This window comes from Mirounga angustirostris, unplaced genomic scaffold, assembly GCF_029215605.1.
Source record: "Mirounga angustirostris isolate CCGP_5_RB_7025 unplaced genomic scaffold, mMirAng1.0.hap1 SCAF_8, whole genome shotgun sequence".
In the NCBI taxonomy this organism is placed as follows: domain Eukaryota; kingdom Metazoa; phylum Chordata; class Mammalia; order Carnivora; family Phocidae; genus Mirounga; species Mirounga angustirostris.
In genome coordinates, this window is record NW_026991716.1 from 103933582 (window position 1) to 103951036 (window position 17455).

Below are 17455 nucleotides of genomic sequence, written 5' to 3' on the forward strand. Positions count from 1 at the left end.
CTTCTAGTAGCTGCTTGGCAAATTCTTTAGGGTTTCCTTTATATAGTATTATGTCATCTGCAAATAGTGAAAGTTTTACTTCTACCTTACCAATTTGGATGCCTTTTATTCCTTTTTCTTGTCTGATTGCTGTCTAGGATCCTGGCTAGGATTGCCAGGACTATGTTGAATAAAGGTGGTGAGAGTGGACATTCTTGTCTTATTCCTGACCAGAGGGGAAAGGCTCTCTAAAGAAGTAATCTGAGAGAAAAGCTCAAAGGGCATTTTATTCCTGACATTGTGTTTGTTGAAAGAGCTTGGCCTCTACAATCCACATAGAAATAAATTTCAATACCAAGTTTGTTAGTTGTTTGTGACCTTGGATAAATCTAAATTTCAGTTTTTTCAACTAAAAGCTAGTATAATAGTATTTACCTCATATGGTCATTACACTGGTTTAAAAAGTGGTTGAAAGCACTGGAAGAGTCTAGAATGGAGCAAATAATTTTTTTAAAGCATCAGGTTAATTCATAACATTTGTGTTTTATTTAATAGTACTCAACAAAATAGTCACTAAAAGTGCAACGAGTGCTATGATAATTTGGATTCAGGATCACAATGGCTCACCCTACAAGAAGCTGGCAATATTCAAGAGGAAAGGAAGTGATTTGAGGAGGAATGTAGCACAGACATAAAGAAGCTGATAAACCTTAAACTGACTTGCCAGTGAGTTCCAAATTGAACTTGGCACTGTCCACTTCTTCGCTGAACATAATAGTATAGAAATAATGAGTATGTAAAGCATCAGAAAGTCTTTAAACTTTTTTCCATTACAATACACATAACAAATATTCACATGCATGAATGAAATAGTCCTATGAATTCACCAGATTACAAGATGTTAAAGAGGTAAAAAGGACCACAGGTTATGTCAGTCTCTTGTTCTCTCTCTTTTTCTCTTCCATCAGAGAAATTTCATAGAAGTATACGTGATAGTAAGTGGGGTTATTACAGGGACCACATTAGAAGTACTCCAATAAAAACAAAGTATTTACACAGTTCAATAATTTAACTGTAATTATTATAATATTATTTATCAAATCCACAATGGAGTGTGATAACACAGCTAAGCACTACTTTTTAAAGGACAGAGGCATACGTAGTAAGTGTCATATAATTTTAAAATCCTATTTTTTTGTATTATTTCATTTCATCATTATTGTTTACTATAGTATATAAATAGCAGCATATTTATAACTTACAGAATTATCACTCTGATTGTATTACATCTCATGTGCCTAAAGCCATTCAGACGGTTGAGCTCTACTACCTATTGGAAAGAATGGCATCTAGTATGACAACTCTTTTGAATGATATATTCAATTGGATCCTGAAGTACTTGTATCATCACCCAGTTTGTATTGTATTTTTAAAAATTTCATTTGGCTTTTTTAATCCACCTCTTCAGGACTAATGTTGAATTCCAGGACAAATTAAATAAGAATTTGAGGCCCCCACCCTATGTCAGTATAATGTATCTATGAACAATGTAGGTTTTACTGTCCCTGACTATATGAGCACTTAGATAATATTGCTTCCCATAGTGACTACCTCTTAACTGAAAAGCCTGCCAATAAAGGTCAAGGAGAACAGCTTCACTGGATCTCTTTTGTCCCTATCATCAACACCATTATGGTGTGCTGAATCAGTTTCAATTTTGTCCTCTTTTAAAAGTCACTGACACAGCAAAGAAACTAATGTTTTGACAAGCATAACACATTAGAGCTACCAAACAGGGGGAAAGACACTCCAAATATCATTTTTATAGAATGAGAAAATCTTAAAATTTTAAATCAATGCCCAAGAGGATTCTGTCAATCATTTGTTTAACCAATGTCATATGTGAACATAAATGCTTGCTTTTTAAGTTAATCAGTACTCATACATTCGATATTCAGTCAACAAATATTTACTTATGCCTGCTGTGTCAGATACTCTGCTGGGCATTATATCCCTCTGCTATCTTTGAGCTGAAAATTTCTCAGGTCAGAGGATATCCAGGCAGTTAGGGGGGAAAAAAAAATCCTCATTTGAATACAAAAAATGAAGAAATGCACCTGAAAATTTTATTACTCTCAATAAAAAAAAAATAAAGATTTTACTTATTTATTTGACAGAGAGAGAGAGCACAAGCAGGGGGAGCAGCAGAGGGAGAGGATGAAGCAGGTTCTCCGTTGAGCAGGGAGCAGGGAGCCCAACGCGGGGCTCGATCCCAGGACCCTGGGATCACGACCTGAGCCGAAGGCAGATGCTTAACCAACTGAGCCACCCAGGTGTCCCTCAATCAAGATTTTTAATGTGATTTTGTATACATACTCTTCTTTGGGCAAACGTTTAAAAATCACATACGCAGCTGGATGACCCGCCAAATTGACATTTGCCAGCCTCAGCATAACAGACATAGTCATACCATACTTCTTCAGCATTTTGAGATTTTGCTATTTTCTTCTTTGGCATATATATATATATATATATATATATATATATATTCAGAATAGGTTTTTAATGATTTGTCTGCTTTTTGATTTGCTTGCTTTATAGAGGGAAGCAATAGCTATGTACACCAGGTGTTTTGCTTCAGGGAAGGGATGGTTGGCTAACTGCTGTTCTCAGAGGTGGCTTCCACTCAAACCCTGTGTATCACAGGTAGGAAGCTGGACCAAGCATAATTCTTACGACAGCAGTTTTCAGCAAATTGTTCTGCTAAATAGAAATATATTACCTGAAGGCTGGAAAAGTGATGATAAACCTGACCCTTCAGCCCTGCTTTTAAAGGTCATTTTGGTTAAATGTAAGCAAATTGTGGTACAAAGTACCTTTTACTTGCTGTTTCTCACTTATATCTCCCCTCATACCTCATTATGATAATTTAATGACTTATTTAACAGAGTAGCTTCATCCATAATCTTGGAAATATATAATGGATTTAATTTTCAAGGTTATATTTTCAGAAAACTATTAATGTCCCTTTCAAAGTCATTGAGACTGAATTATGTTTCAGCAAAATATTAAGTACATTAAAGGTCCCTTTTAGGTTTGAGTAAAGCCAATTGGCAATCCAGTTGCAATTATTTAACAGCTTTGAGCCCTGAATTGTTAGACTTATTATGAATTATCCATGCTAACTATTATCTTGAAAAATTAAACCTCTCTGCCACATTCAAACTTCATCAGAGTCTGTCACCAAAATAACTATGGGTTTTTTTCAAACTGTCAGAGCTTTTCATTTTTAAATGTTCATTAGATAATGATCCTTAAATATTCAGGAAATCTTACCTGAATTTAATAAGATTGCCTCTTGTTAAAAAGTGACATTTCACTTCCAGTAGAAAACAAGTATTTGTGTATACCATTTCCTCCATCTGCATGCATGTAACCAGAACCATTTACATTTATGTACGTAATACTGACTGATCACCCAAAACCAGATTACTGTAATAATGACTAGGCCTTATAATTAAGCATTAAAACCTATTCAATCTGGGGATGGTTCTCATCAGTAATCAGGCCAAAAGCTTCGGACAGAATACATGTTATCTGGAGGAAGTATCTGCTAAAGGTCCTAAGAAGACAATCTCAGTGATTCTTAGCCAATAAGAAGCCTATTAGAATCAATGAGTCCACACCTTTTCTTTGCAGAGATTTAGATTTTTCTTGTGATAGTTACCCTGCTGCTCATCCTAGGAAATGATACACTTGGGATATGGCAGAATATGTAGTCGGTATGAGTGGGAGTAAATAATATCAGACACACATGTATGTTTGTCATAACTCTTTAAGCTCTTGTGCAATTCTTGATAACTTACAAATCGCTGACTTCTTCCATTTAGAACTTTATTGTCTAAAAGGTACCACAAACAAAAACACATAAGAAAGTGTATTTTACTGCCAAGAAGATAGCATTTACCAGTAGAGGAGGGTTAAAAGTCTTCATCACAGGTAAGTGGTAGTGAAATAATTTTGATAAGGTTGAGTTACACTTATGTGTCCTTCTAAATCAAAGAGATTATTCTATTCCTTCAAAAATTGAGTAGGTAGGGGAACTCTGTTCTACTAAGTCAATAAGGCCCAGCCTTGTTGAAATTGTTGTTTCACTATTCTTAGTATGTTGGGTTCAAACATTTCCAAGATGACTCACTACCATACATGAATTCTAGCAGGTGGGGAAAGGGAACAAGGTGAAGTGAAAGGCACTCCTTATGGGAAGGAACCACAAGTTGCACCCATCACTTCCACTCACATCTTCTTGGCCACACTTTAGACACATGGCCACTCTTAGCTGTATATGGAATCTGAGAAATCTGGTCTTTATTGTGGATATCTGTGTACCTGGCTGAAACATTATGCTCCTAAAACTAAGAGAGAGAATTAGAAGCAAACAAAAAAAGCACAAAACAAAACATATATGCTGTATAATTAGAGCATCTGTTATAGGCATTTAAAACAGAAGGACAGGGATAGAAATAAGATAGCCAGGCCAGCCCATGAGAGGGAATAAGGGGAAAATTCAGAAGGTTATTTACGCATGTAGGGGAGCAGGGTAATGGGATGACAAGTCAGTTGTTTTTATTAGAAAACAACCAAAATCAACTTTGATAATCCAAGTAGAAAAGGATTTATTATAAAGTATTGGGTAGTTCACAGAACCACAGAAAGGCTAGGGGAAACGGCTGGTGTTCAGAGCGGCTGGGCAGCTTAGTGTACACCAGATCTTCACCCAGGACCAGTGTAGTCAGGCAGCCCCCACCATGGGCACCTTCACCACCAGACACAGGCTGCTAGGCTGCTGGATTCTCACCTCTACTGCTACTGCTATGTCAAAAATCTTTGCCATCTGTACTTCTCTATATTCCTCTGTATTTTCTCTGTATCTGTCTCGATATCTCTCTATATTCCTCAGCATACAGCTGACTGAACATCTGAATACACTGAGCATCTGATCATGCTTCACATGCCAGGATATTGAGATTTTTCAGCCTCCTCTAGCATCTTCAATGTGTTTGAATGTAATTCATCACATGCAACACACACACACACACACACACACACATTCACATACTCTTTTTTTTCTATTGAGAATGCTAGTTCCTGTGTAATATTTTACTTTCCTAGTGCAATGCTGAGTTAACCTGATCCAATTCAGGGACCTCCCACCTACCAATTCTTATTGTGTTACCTGTGGAAAGCATACGAAATTAGGAATTTCTTCCTTGCTTGACTCTATGGCCACAGTAATAGAATTTAGTTCCAGCCTGCCTTCTCTCTGGGTATTTCCAGTGTCTACCGGTGGACCAGAATCGTACTTGTACATCTCACAGATGTCGGAGGCCAGTCCTAACTTCCTTTAAGTTCAAAGCCTCAGGTTATAAACAATGACTCCATTTTTTTAAAAAAGATTTTATTTATTTATTTGAGAGAGAGAGAGCTCATGAGAGGGGGGAGGGTTAGAGGGAGAAGCAGACCCCCCGCTGAGCAGGGAGCCCAACGTGGGACTCGATCCCGGGACTCCAGGATCATGACCTGAGCCGAAGGCAGTCGCTTAACCAACTGAGCCGCCCAAGCGCCCAACAATGACTCCATTAACATTCTTTCAGATAGATCTCCTCTGAGCAAGGAATAGCAGTCTACCTGTTCAAGACAAGGTCACACAGGAGCAGCAGAGCCACCAAAGCTTTACTGCATACCCACTTTGCCACATGCACCACATACACACAACATGCACATACTCTGAAGAGCCAGCAAATCAGAATTTTCCTCCTATCAGTCCAAAACTTTAATGATGCTTCAATGAGGGAGAAATTATTATATCTGCTGCTCCTTTATTAGAAAAAGTTTTTTCATAATTCAATAACAAATATCATTGAATGTACCATTTAAAATTTATACAAAATTGCAATAAATGCACGATTATGCTTCCCTTAATATCCATTACATAAAAGCAAATGCAATTTTTTTTTGCAAATGCTATTTAACAGAAAAATCTACAAATTTCTCTTCAACGACACCCCAAATTACTTTCCTCAAAACTAATATATCAGATAAGGATTTAAAGTTTATTGACAAGTTTACCAAATAATTTTTATTTTTTTAAATGATTTTATACGTTAGAGCAAGCAACAATATAAAGACAAAATTATGAGTAATAAAAATCATCTAAATATTAATTTAAAACCATTTGAGGCACATCATGAAACAGACACAGAAATAATAGCTTGGGCAAATGCTTACTTCTAGAATTAGTCTGTCAAATCCCCTACAAGGAATGATGACTTAAGTCAGAATGAAGGAAAAATCAGTGAAGTAGAAAAATGGAGTTGAGCCATTCGACCAGCTGACAGTGTTATGATTAAATCTGACATACAGTAATCTAGAAATCAAAACTGCAAACTAGTTAGCACCAAAACAAATCTTATAACTTAAGAAAGATCAACCTTGAAGACAAGTAAAGTCAAGTGTTGATAAATTGAACATATACACTGAAAAGAATAAAAGGTGTTTCAACTTAAAAGGAAAAAACTGGTTTCTTTCAGTAAGAGTTAAGATGCTGAACAAAACTATAGCATAACCCATATGTGTGTTATTGTGCTTGTGTGTGTTTACTGCAGATTTTGACTCAACTAGGAAAGTGGTAAAGAAAAATGAAATAAAATAATGAGTTCTAGGAAATAAAACAACAACAACAACACGAGACCATAAAAGAGTAAGAGCTTATTTTGAGTTCAGAATGAAAAAAAAAAAAGTTAAAATTGTAACTAGTTAATAAACAACAATTGAAATATTAAGTTATCTCCCAGTGAAGTTAAATTCATTTTCTTTAAGAATAAGGGATCAATGAAGAAAGAAATTAAACCATTCTAAGTTGGAGTAGGAAATTAAGTTACTGAGGGTGGCAAATGGGAGTAGGTGATGGATTACTACTTTCATTACCTTTGGGAAAAGGGATATTAAAGCCATATCATTGATGCAGTTTTGTATTTGTGGTGCCTAAGATGAGTTGAAATAATGTCTAATGAGGTAGTAGTATGTTTGCCAAAATACTCTATGTCATATATGAACAAATTATTGTAATACCTGAGACATTTTTCTAAAACATCATGCTGCTTAACTATTAAGTGGGGAGGGATGGGGTATGGAAAACTATAAGAAAGAATTGTTTCCGAACAGAAAGCTAAAATTATAAATATAATTTACTTTCAACAAGCATGTGCTATAAAATCTAAAATAGTAAATATCCAATAATCATCTTTCCTCAAGGTTTTGTAGTTACCAATTGAAATAAAGTAGGCAAAGCAGTAAAACACTGATCTTGGAATATGAAAAGTGCTCTATAAATGTAACAACAACAACAACTAAACAAACAAGAGTGACAACATTAATAACAGCACCAGAAACTCGAAAAATGACAGTCAGTATGATATAATGACCAAGGAACCTAGGAAATGGGTTTATGCTCTTGCCGTACTATTACATATTCCAGTGGATAATTCACTTGGCTCCAATGTACCTTAGACTTGTATGTCTTAAATGAGCATGGTTCAAAAGATATTCTTGCCCTGTTCTGCCTCTCAGCACTGAAACAAGCCCTAGTTGCAGAAACAGCCACCCACTCTTCATCAATGGAACTTGACTATATTTATTATGTTGGATACTTTGAGATGCAAGTAAGCAAAACTCACATAGGCAACCAGAGATAGTGCAGGTTTTTAAAGGATACATAAGGAAGAGACTAGCTGATAGGTATCCAAAGATGGACATCGTTTGGAAGCTAGCAGATATGTAGTACGGTTTACTCAGCATATATCTATCAGCAATACTAGGGCTCTATGGTAAGCTGATGGGGCTTTTAGATTTGCTGCACAAAATAGAGCTCACCATACTGGGTAAGTGCATTAGGTACTTACGCCTTCATATTATGGCCTCACTGCTAATCTCTGCCATGAAGAACTGCTCCTGGGGGTAGAGCCATTTGGTTGTCACCAGCAGATTGAATTGGGCCCTGACAATTACCTTTACAAACTCTTCCTCTCTCAGGTCTGGAACCAAGCTCAGTTTTTTGTTTTTGTCTTTCCCCCCAGATCAGAGTGTCTGTATACTATCAGCATTATCTTTCTCCACCACAATTGTGATAGAGGAAGAATAAGTGCAAAGTTGACTAGCCAAATGGGATTCTAGTATTTTTTTTTAATTTTTTTTACTATGTTATGTTAATCATCATACATTACATCATTAGTTTTTGATGTAGTGTTCCATGATTCATTGTTTGCGTATAACACCCAGTGCTCCATGCAGAACATGCCCTCCTTAATACCCATCACCAGGCTAACCCATCCCCCAACCCCCTTCCCCTCTAGAACCCTCAGTTTGTTTCTCAGAGTCCATCGTCTCTCATGGTTCATCTCCCCCTCCTATCTTCCCTCTTTCATTTTTCCCTTCCTACTATCTTCTTTTTTTTTTTTTTAAACATATATTATTTGTTTCAGAGGTACAGGTCTGTGATTCATCAGCCTTACACAATTCACAGTGCTCACCATAGCACATACCCTCCCCAATGTCTATCACCCAGCCACCCCATCACTCTGACACCCCACCACTTAAATCAATTATTCAAACAATGTAGGTATAACCCCAAATAGTATACTTTCCAAATACTACAGTGGATAATGTAGACTGAAGCCAAATTAAAGCTTCACACTCTCAGCCAGAATCTTCTCTGAGCCTATAAACCCAAGAAGCTACATAAAAATCATCATGGGATTACATCTTGGATATTAATAACTAGTGCTAATGAAGTTCATGTGGTCCCTTGAGGACACCATGTTCTCTCATACCCATATGCATTCCTATATTCTTCCTCTGCCTGGAATGCACTCTCCCCCCATTTCACCTGCCAAAGGTCCATCTATGTTGTGAGGCTTCTCTATTCTTCCAACAAATACAGGTGTTTACTGACCAGGCTGACATCATATAGATTTACCTAGTTAATTAAACTGATTACTTGTCCTCTATCCCATGTTGTTGATGTCAGGAATCTAGACTTTTAATCTTTTTATGTCTCTGCAACCACCACAATCGACGGCCCAGAGTAGATGTTTAAAAAAGAAGTGTTTGTTGCTTAGGATGTTCTGTGGAAATATTTCTATTTTTTGATCCAAAGGGGAGACTACTGCATGCAGGAAAGGAAATCATCCACATGTATGTGGTACAATCTAATAAACCATAAGTGAGATTAATATTAGAAACATTTGCTTAAGTTTTTAATTTGTTTATTATTTATTTAAGTTTTTGCATATTTATAATTTTATTGGATTTACAAAGTATTTTGATTATTGATCCTCTAATATTTTTTAAAGTCATGAAGGGCCGCCTGGGTGGCTCAGTCTGCTAAGCATCTGCCTTCGGCTCAGGTCATGGTCCCAGGGTCCTGGGAGGGAGCCCAGCGTCAGGCTCCCTGCTCAGAGGAGCGGCTGCTTCTCCTACTCCTTCTGCATCTCCCCTCGCTTGTGTGCTCACTTTCTCTCATAAATAAATAAATTTAAAAAAAAAAGAAGTTTAAAGTCATGCAAATAAGAGAACTTTGTGCATTTTTGTTTTTTCTTTTCTTTTTTTTCTTAAAATTTTATTTATTTATTTGAGAGGGAGAGCATGAGCAGGGGAAGGGGCAGAGGGGGAGGGAGAAGCAAACTCCCTGCTGAGCAGGGAGCCTGACTCAACGTAGCACTCCATCTCAGGACCCCAGGATCATGACCTGAGCCTAAGGCTGACACTTAACCGGTGGAGCCACCCAGGCGCCCATTTTGTGCATTTTGATGCAAGTTTTCACTGAATTAGTAAGAAAAGGAAATTGAATAGGTCAACTAGCCAATGGGTATCGAGTACCTACATTGTATATGGCCTTAGTAAATAGAGAATTACAAATGAGTCACAACTTATAAATTTTATGGATATTTAATCATCAGTATTTGAAATACCAGATAATATAAGAGATTAATAGTAACATGGTTTAGAATGCAATCAGAAAAATTGGCAACCAAAGAAAGCTGCAGAACTTTAAACATAAGAGTCTAATGCTCTTCTTGGGGAAAGAAATGAAAACATAGTTTGATGCATTTATTATTCTGGTAGACACCTATACCTTAAGCAAAGCAGAAAATATACTAATTTTTTCCAATACATGAGGCTTAATTAACTCAATGGAAAGTATGGATCACCTATTAAAAGAGGAAATTTTCCCTTTTCCAAATGGATTTAAACTAAACAACTATGTCAAAAGTAATATTTGTGTGGGGACTACACATCTTAATTTAACAGATCACCAACCCGCTAAAGAATCAATTTGCCTGAAGTACATAGTGATGGTAGTACCAATAATGAAATCCAACAAGATGTCACATCTGCCCTTGACCCAAGAGCCATTCATTGGAACCTGGATACCATACACCCCTCCCTGGTACTACTCATCACTGGCCCTCTGGGTGATTTCTTTCTTTCTTTATTTTTTTTTAAGATTTTATTTATTTATTTGAAAGAGAGAGGAAGAACAAGCAGGGAGGAGGGGCAGAGGAAGAGAGAGAGAGAAACAGACTCTCTGCTGAGGCTGGATCCCAAGACCCTGAGATCATGACCTGAGCTGAAGGCAGATGCTTAACCAACTGAGCCACCCAGGCGTCCCTCCAGGTGATTTCTTCCTTCCTTCCTTCCTTTTCTTTTTCCTTCCTTCCTTCCTTCCTTCCTTCCTTCCTTCCTTCCTTCCTTCCTTCCTTCCTTCCTTCCTTTCCCTTTTTTAAGATTTTATTTTTTCAGAGAGAGAGAGCATAAGCAAGGGGAGCGGCCAGCAGAGGGAGAAGCAGGCTCCCCACTGAGTAAGGAGCCCAATGCAGGGCTCAATCCCAGGACCCTGGGATCATGACCTCCAGGTGATTTCTAAAAGTAACTCCTTCGGACTGAATGAATCACAACATATCATAGGGCACAAATAGATCTCTAGCCAGTGAGCCCCTCCTTCTGGGGAATGTTGTGGTTAGTTGATAACTGTGTCATTTTCCTACGGGGTTAGAAAGGGTAAATATTTTTAGCAAAATAACTGATGAAGAAAGGTTTCCACAAGGAAGAAGATAGGAAACTGAGGGCCGGCCTGCCTCATAAAGAGTAGGGACACCTGGGAGAGAAAACTCTCTTGACCAATTAACCTTTAGCTGCCTTCTCCTGTAGACTGGAATTGCACAGAGGCACAGAGAGGTAAAATTACTCATGCAGCGTTGAGTGTGGTCTCAAATCGAAGTAGTCTGAATTAGGATTTACTTCCCTGGCCACTTTGGACTCAACCTTTCCTCTTCAAATCATAAATTTCCTTTATACATTATAATTTCTCTCTGAAACTGACCTACTGTTGCCATAGGAGAACTTCACTTGTTGGTAGGAGTGGCCTAGAGAAAAAGTGCAGTAGGGAAAGGGGACTTTAACTACACTTTCTTCTTACAAGCTCCAGAGCAAGGTGGCAAAAGCTTAGAGTGCACGGTACGCAGTTGCTGGTAGTGAGCACTGGAGTAGAAGGGCAGCAGATGGAGATACCGGGATTTAGTGAGGAGATGATCTCCTTGCTAAGGAAATACTCTAAAGTACACAGGCTCGAGATGAATCAAATGTTTAATCCTAGAAAGCAAGAGGAAAGTCTTCTTTGAAAGAGGAAGAAAGCCCAAACTCCGGATTAAAAAAAAAAAAAGTACACCAGCAATTTTCAAATACAAAATCAATAATTTTCAGGGCGCCTGGGTGGCTCAGTTGGTTAAGCAACTGCCTTCGGCTCAGGTCATGATCCTGGAGTCCCGGGATCGAGTCCCGCATCGGGCTCCCTGCTCGGCAGGGAGTCTGCTTCTCCCTCTGACCCTCCCCCCTCTCATGTGCTCTCTCTCTCTCAAATAAATAAATAAAATCTTTAAAAAAAAAAATCAATAATTTTCAGATCAAACTTTTAATTCCAGAAGAGAATTTTGTTTTGTTTGTTTTTAAGAAACTAATAGTTTGAAAAGGCAGCCTTAGGGAGGTGGTTTGTGAGTTAGTCCTGAACTATGTGCATTGATATATCTATCTGTACCAGATCTGATCAAAATCCTACGATATGGCATTCAATTGTTATCCACTCAGAAAATTTGAAAAGCTCTAGCTAGAGCTGAAATGGGAGATTCTGGCTTATGTTATATAATAAAAATTCATGCACAGCCACATAGATTTAAAACCTGAATAAAAGAGATGTCCATCATCAGTAGATTGATAAATTATAGCATATTCACATGAACAGTAGTTACATCATGAGTAGTTGCAATGAGAATTAACAAGCTACACTACATACAAGAACATGGATGAATCTAACAAACACAATATTCAGGAGAAGAAGCCAGATAGAAACAGGTACATATTCTATGGCTGCATTTATGTAACAACAAACCAGACAGAACTAACCCATGGTGTTTAGTCAGGATAGTTCTTAACCCTGGGGAGTGGGGTAAACCTTAGAAGGGTTTGGGGCATAATATTCTATCTTTGATCTAGGTTGTAGTTACATGAATGCTCAATTTCTAAAAATCCATTGAGTGGTACACTGATGATTGTGTGTGTTTCTTACGCATCAATAAAACAAGTTAAAATTTTTTGTATGAAATCTTGAACCCAGACGAGTCTAGTCCAGCCTAAATGTGTATCTATCACTTCAAGCAGTTCTACCAAGCAGTTTCCTCCTTGGCAAGATTTAAACTGATAATGGAGGGGAAAAAATAGACTTATAGAGTGGGAGAGAAATAGATACTGCAACAATTAGAAATCTAATTAGCTCTGTGTTTTAATGCAATTGGATGCAATTATCTGTGCCCTCAGATACAAAGCATTATTCTTTTGTCAGATAACTGACATTTTAAAATGTTAAACTTATATGGGCAAAAAAGATATACCTTGCTGAAAATTCTTATTTTTTACTTATTTGTAAATATAGACTCTTGGTAAATGAATTCAGATTCCTCTGAAAAATTCTATCCTGTAGTCTTTTCTAATATCTGAAGTATTATTCACACACTTATTAGACGGAAACTGGGAAGTAAATACATAAAATAAATCCCTAGTGAATAAGGTTTGAAATATACATTTTGTATGTTCCTTTTATGTTAAGCTGAAAATATTTCTTCTTATAAGAATGTTCCCACATTTTATGACATGCTTTGCCCAGAGAGTCTCGGGGCACAGTATTTATTTCGAGATTGCTAATCAGGCATGCATGCTCTTGTCGTTTATATATTCAATTTGATTTACCCACTCAGGCAAATGTAAAGGCATCAATACACTTGAGCAAGCTTTCCCCCTCTTTAAACATCTCGTGGTCAATAACTTCTTAGTTAATCTCACTGCACTGGGTAAGACAGTTCCCTCCTAAAATTACCTCAAGAAGAGGGTGACAAACATTTTAAGAAAACCTCTGGACTGGAATTGCGATCAGAAACTGGATGGAATGAGACAGCTCTGGGGACCAATTATTCTTTTTCTCTTCTGCTCCGTGGGGTGTCTCATAGTAATCCTGTTTCTAGGCACAAAATCTCCATTCTCTTCTAAATATTGATAATTTCCCTTTTTTTTTTTTTCTGGTCTATGTCTCCTACAATTTTTTTCTGAAAATCTCTGTTCCCTACAAAACTAATTTTCTTATATTAGGGTTCTTGATTGCATATAACAAGAGTCAACTAAAACCAGCTTAATTTTAAGGGGGAGAGGGATATTAAAGATATGCACAGGTAAGACCGCAAGGGCAGACATACAGGTGGTTTTCTTTTTTTTTTTTAAGATTTTATTTATTTATTTGAGAGAGAGAGAGAGAATGAGAGACAGAGAGCACAAGAGGGAAGAGGGCAGAGGGAGAAGCAGACCCCCTGCTGAGCAGGGAGCCCGATGCGGGACTCGATCCCGGGACTCCAGGATCATGACCTGAGCCGAAGGCAGTCGCTTAACCAACTGAGCCACCCAGGCGCCCCAGGTGGTTTTCAAAAAAGGAACCAGGAGTAATTTTCCTTGAACATTCATCTGTTTCTCGTTGGATGTTTCCTTCATTCTTCTTCCTTTTCTATAGACTCATTTTCTCTAGTTCTCTAGTTTGATTGATGAAACATGTCCACCCAGAGTTCCTAAGCCCACATTCAGAGTCCAGTAATATAAATAACCTGCCTTTCTCTTTGTTCTAATTCCATCTTGGAAAAAATGTCCAATTGCAAATATGGTCACAGAGCAGAGCTTCCCAGTGAAACAAGGCTGCTAGAAAATCTTGTCTGAGGAGGGGTAGGCAATTTTAGGGGACAGGGACTGAGCAGAAATGCCAAGAGTTGCAGATATCAACACAGAATGACTCCAATGGCAGCAACTCTTTCTTGAGGCATCCTCAGCTTGGGATCTCTTAGTCTACAACAATTAAATTGGTACTTTACAGTTCAAATTCCAGAGAGAGTGAATATCATTTCAAAACATTCATTTCTTATAGTCTGCTAGGCAGTGCATCACTAGCCTGTCTATGATTTGACAGCCCTTGTGCCAGAGTCTTGAGGCACAACACACTATTGCTTAGGCATCAGCGGTTGGATTAGAGGCAGATTTCCCCAGCAGGCATGGCAGACCTTCTAAGACTTGGCATATCCAGTACCATAGCATAGCTGTCTGAGTTACGTCAAAGAGAAACGTCACAAATATATACTTTATATAGTGATGTTAACCATGATCATGCCAAGGACCATTGTTTCTTTGGAGATGTTCTTTGGTGGGGAAAATAAAATTCCATGGACAATTATGTTTGGAATGAACAGCAAGGCTAATCCTCTTTTTTGGGATTTATAAAATATGTTAGATTATTAAATGCTCAAAGGACATTTGTACTTTTACTTAACCCATTTCCCACCCTTGCTGAATGATACAGCATAGAGCTCTTATTTTGTAAATTACAGGAACAAATTCTTCAAGTTATGTTATGTGGGGAAGAAATGAAGAAAAAAAAATGAAGCCCAACTTCAGATAAACTAGGAACCAGAATATTAAAACTCCTATTCAGGGATTTTTGTTGTTATTCTTCTTCCTATCTCTTTTCACTGATTAACTACTGAAGTCTCCTCTCAATAAGCCTGACTCTGTCCTCAATCAGTATACATGGCAAAAGGTTACTCTGTTTCTTTAAGATTTCCCTTTCAAATACCATTACAGACTTAAACTAGTCTTCTATTTCTGATTACATATTTCAAGGAAAGGGATTTGGGAACAGTGATGGAGGCAGGGATGGAGCTGGGTATGTGTCAAATTATTCATATCATTATTAGAGATCAAATGAAAGAAGGGGGGCACCTGGGTAGCTCTATCCATTAATTGCTCAGTCGGTTTACTTGTCCAACTCTTGATTTCAGCTCAGGTCATCATCTCAAGGTCGTGGGATCAAGCACCACGTCAGGCTCTGTGCTCAGTGGGGAGTCTGCTTGGGATGCTCTCTTTCTTTCTCCCACTGCTCTTACCCCTGCTTGTGCTCACTCTCTCTCTCTCTCTCTCAAATAAATAAATAAATCTTTAAAAAAAAAAAAGAAAGAAGGAAGGGGACATAAATCTCAGCCAAAAAGGAGGACTGTTAGTTCTCTGTCCAGGAAATTGGGATAAATTGTGTTCTACATTATAGAAAATTTACCATAGAACCAGTGTCAGTTAACATTAACAGAGAATGTTTATGAAATAAGTCTAAATACTCTATGTATTTGAATTCATTTTATTCACATAGTAAACCTACGATGTAATATAAATGTTATTCCTATTTTCCAGATTCAGAAACTGAGGCACAGAAAGTGTAAGTAAACCGCCTAAAGACACAAAACCTGTAATTTGCAGAACTAAAATTTGACTAACATACCTGACACTATGGCATTATGAATATAAACAGATTTTTGTGTTTTTATATGTAAAGGTGGTAAGTAAAAGAAGTAAAATTGCATTATTCAGCCTTGAACTTAATAATAAATCTATTAGAATTTTTATCATGTTGTGGTCAGCACTTATTTTTATACAGAGAATTCATATATAAGAATATCTCAAAGGATAAGTATTTTTTTTCTTTTTTTCTGACTATAGACAATCTCCAGTCAAATCTTTCTCACTTGATCCTTTTCAGTTTAATTTAGCTTCTTCCCAAAAAGTTTCAACCTAAGATTTGAGTATCTCAGTTATTTGGAAGATTCAAAAAAGATATGTTTATTGTCCAGTATGAATAGCAAGACTAAATTTATAGTTCAGCAGTTATCTTTAATTGTGTGTTGAGGACAGTGTTACATATTAAAGAGCAGGCTTCCTTTATTGTTGAACAAGGCTATGTACTTGGTGAGCTTTGATTAGTCACAAGCATAAACAATTTATCTCACTTTATTTGCCAAGTATATCAAATCATCTTTATGAAAGCTAATTAAGTATGTCTTAGGTGTTAGTTCCATTTGTACTTTCACCTTCCTTTTCTAAAGAAACTCTATACTATTTTAAGTTTAGCAGAGCTTAAGAAGCCAGGGTAAAACAAAAAGGTAATTTCCTGAGAAGCTAATAAACGAGATTGCACTGAGTATAGAAAGGAGTTGGCTGTTTACAGAGCATTTGGTCTGATTTCCAGGGAGCTGGGCTAATCCCAGGTGGGGGGTTATGCACTTTATATCCTTTAATAAACAAATACACTTGAAAATAAATATATTTTAGCAAAGTCCATAGAACTATCTGATCCCATTTTAAATTTGTGAAATAGGTTAAAGATACTCTTAATTGCATACTTGGCTTATTAAATATTTAAAATATTTCTCATAATTTTAAAGACCTATTATAAAATAGTAACTTGAGAAACTGCTGGGGGAAAAAAAAAACAGTGCTCTCAAGGTTTTTCATTTGTTTTTGTTTTTTTGCACCAACAAGAACAGAATGCTCTGTCTTAATACAAAATTAATGTATTTACATCTCTTGCATTATTAAAAAAAAATCCCAATCTTTGAATAATTATTCCCATATATGTAAATATACACTATTTTAATGTAAATTTTGGATGGGTGCTGTAGCAGAGAAAAGAGTCATCTGTCAAAAATGAAGGAATGTGAAAAGTATGTAAGAGTGTAATCTACAAGGTGCAGGAATCTATGTCCCTTTTCCTATACTTCTTTTTTTTCAAATTACTACCCTTTATTATGCTTATACTGACTATCCCAAGTACCTAAAAGTGTTTCTGTCACAAACCTGGTTCTTGTAATAAACGTTGTGGTGTATCGCCCAGATCCCAGAACTGCATGCCAGACTCCGTCCTCAACCCCCAGAAGCTAGGAGCGTTAGCAGCATAGCTGATTTCCTCAACACAACTAGCTCTCAGCTGAAGAGAGCCACTTTGCCTAAGGTC